Below are 2,779 nucleotides of genomic sequence, written 5' to 3'. Positions count from 1 at the left end.
TAAGCTTTACTGATGGTCCTGTGCTCCTCTTCAGACTACATCTTGCAGTGAGAACAAATTCTCACCTCACAATGCAGCTACAGTTCTGGGTTGGAGAGATGCCTCAGCAGTTAAAGGTGCTTACTTGCTAAGCTTGATAGCCCAGGTTCAATTCCCCATTACCCAACTAAAGCCACAGCTGCACCACAGCACTGAGAAAGGTAACAACATGAGGATCCCTGGGGCTCCCTGGTCAGCCAGGCATGGTGGTGCATGCTGTTAATCCCAGCACTTGGGAGGCAGAGGTAGGAGGATCACTGAGTTTGAGGCTGAGACTTCATCGTGAATTACAGGTCAGCCTTAGCTAGAGTGAGACCCTACCTAGAAAAACCAAAAAAAAAAAAAAAAATTGGAAAGGTCCTGGAGAGATAGCTTAGTGGTTAAGGCACTTGCCTGAGATGCCTAAGGACTCATGTTCAACTCTCCAGATCCCACGTAAGCTAGATGCATAAAGGTGAGGTAAACACAGGGTCTCACATGCCCACTAGGTAGGTGGCACAAGAATCTGGAGTTCAATTTCAGTGGATGAGGACCTGGCATGCCAATTCTTTCTTTTTTTCTCTCTCTGTCTCTCTTTCTCTCTCTAAAATAAATAAATAAGCACAAATTTAGCTGGGCATGGTGACGCATGCCTTTAATCCCAGCTCTCAGGAGGCATAGGTAGGAGGATCGCCATGAGTTCGAGGCCACTTGAGACTGCAAGTGAATTCCAGGTCAGCCTGGGCTAGAACGAGTCCCTACCTCAAAAAAATGAATAAATAAAATAAATGAATAAATAAGTAAAAATTTAAAAGAAAATGGAAAGTTCCAGGTTCAATGAAAGACTTGTCTCAGAAGAGCAACGGAGGAGGATACCAAACACCTTCCTCTGGCTTCTGCACCTTTATACACAACACACGTGTACTCCTATACCACAAACACATGCCACACATCCACACATCACACACCCAAAGAAAAGAAGTGACCGCTTGCAGCACATATCCTGAAATTGGAACGATACAGAGAAGGTTAGCATGGCCTCTGCACAAGGACAACATACAAATTTGTGAAGTGTTCCATATTTTTTTGTTTTTTGTTTTTTCGAGGTAGGGTCTCACTCTGGTCCAGGCTGACCTGGAATTAACTATGTAGTCTCAGGGTGGCCTTGAACTCTCAATGATCCTCCTACCTCTCCCTCCCAAGTGCTGGGATTAAAGGCGTGTGCCACCACGCCTGTCTGAAGTGTTCCATATTAAAAAAAAAAAGGGAAAAAGAATTGAGTCAATTGTGAGGTGATTCAACTGTTCATTTCCCACTTCTTCAGCAATTAATTTACTTATTTATTTTTATTTATTTATTATATTTTACTTATTTATTTTTGAGAGGGAGAGAGAGAGAATATAGGCACACCAGAGCCTCCTGCACTATTAATGAACTCCAGACACATGTGTCACTTTGTGCATCTGGCTTTATGTGAGTACTGGGGAATCAAACACAGGCTATCAGGCTTTGCAAGCAAGTATCTTTAACCACTTTTTTTGAGGCAGTTTTTTTGTTGTTGTTTTTAACATTTTATTTTTATTTATTTATTTGAGAAAGAGATACAGAAATAGTCAGAGAGAGAGAGAGAATAGGTGCACCAGGGCCTCCAGCCACTGCAAACGAACTCCAGACATGTGTGCATGTGGCTAATATGGGTTCTGGGGAATCAAACATGGGTCCTTTGGCTTTGCAAGCGAACACCTTAACCAATAAGCCATCCCTCCAGCCCTGTAAATCATTCTTATCCACCTGAACTCTACTGTAACAAAGTATAAAATTGTATCAATAGAAATACCAGGTTTAACTGCACAAAGCCAAGAAAACCAATGATGCCAGATATAGAACTTCTATTGCACTGTCCTTTGAACACACCAGCAGGAATAAACTGCTGAGTGCAGATACCATGCAGTGCAACTTTTTGTTTTGTTTTGTTCTTTGGAGGTAGAGTCTCATTCTAGCCTAGGCTGACCTGGACTTCCCTGTGTAGTCTCAGGGTGGCCTTGAACTCATCCTCCTATCTCTGCCTCCGGAGTGCTGGGATTAAAGGCGTGCGCCACCACGCCCACTTTAACATTTTTGTTTTGTCTTGTTTTGTTTTTTGAGGTAGGGTCTCATTCTAGCCCAGGCAGACCTGGAACTATGTAGTCTCAGAGTGGCCTCAAACTCACAGCGATCCTCCTGCCTCTGCCTCCTGAGTGTTGGGATTAAAGGCATGCGCCACCACGCCCAGATTAACTTTTTTTTTTTTTTTTTTTGAGACAGAGTCTTGTACATGCTATGTAGCCCAGGCTGATTTCAAACTCTCAGAGGTTGGAGGATCGCTGAGAGTTCGAGGCCACCCTAAGACTACATAGTGAGATCCTACCTCAAAAAACCAAAAAACTAAAAATAAAAATTTAAGGTCAGGCTGGAGAGATGGCTTAGCCATTAAGGCTGTTGCCTGAAAAGCCTAAAGACCCAGGTTTGATTCTTCAGAACCCATGTAAACCAGATGCACATGGTGGCACGTACATCTGGAGTTTACTTGCAGTGGCTAGAGGCCCTGGCAGGCCCATTCTTTCTCTCTCTACCCCCTCCCTTTCAGTAAATAAATAAACTGAAAATAAAAATAAATATTTTTTTTTTATAAAAAGAAAAAAGCCTGGTATTGTGGCTCATGGTCTTTAATCCCAGCACTCAGGAGGCAGAGGTAGGAGAATTGTGAGTTCAAGACCAGTTT

At 43.0% G+C, this 2,779-nt stretch overlaps 2 non-coding genes across 2 annotated transcripts; one reads left to right on the top strand and one right to left on the bottom strand.

Moving 5' to 3' along the window:
- The first annotated feature begins 999 nt into the window (after positions 1–999).
- LOC123454291 lies at positions 1,000–1,104 on the top strand. Its single transcript, XR_006633276.1, has one exon. It is a non-coding gene; the product is annotated as a U6 spliceosomal RNA (small nuclear RNA).
- A 731-nt stretch (positions 1,105–1,835) lies between these two features.
- On the bottom strand, positions 1,836–1,973 carry LOC123454367. The gene has a single exon (XR_006633333.1). It is a non-coding gene; the product is annotated as a small nucleolar RNA SNORA8 (small nucleolar RNA).
- Positions 1,974–2,779: the final 806 nt, after the last annotated feature.

Source organism: Jaculus jaculus, chromosome 13, assembly GCF_020740685.1.
Source record: "Jaculus jaculus isolate mJacJac1 chromosome 13, mJacJac1.mat.Y.cur, whole genome shotgun sequence".
In the NCBI taxonomy this organism is placed as follows: domain Eukaryota; kingdom Metazoa; phylum Chordata; class Mammalia; order Rodentia; family Dipodidae; genus Jaculus; species Jaculus jaculus.
This window is presented reverse-complemented; position numbering and strand designations above follow the sequence as displayed.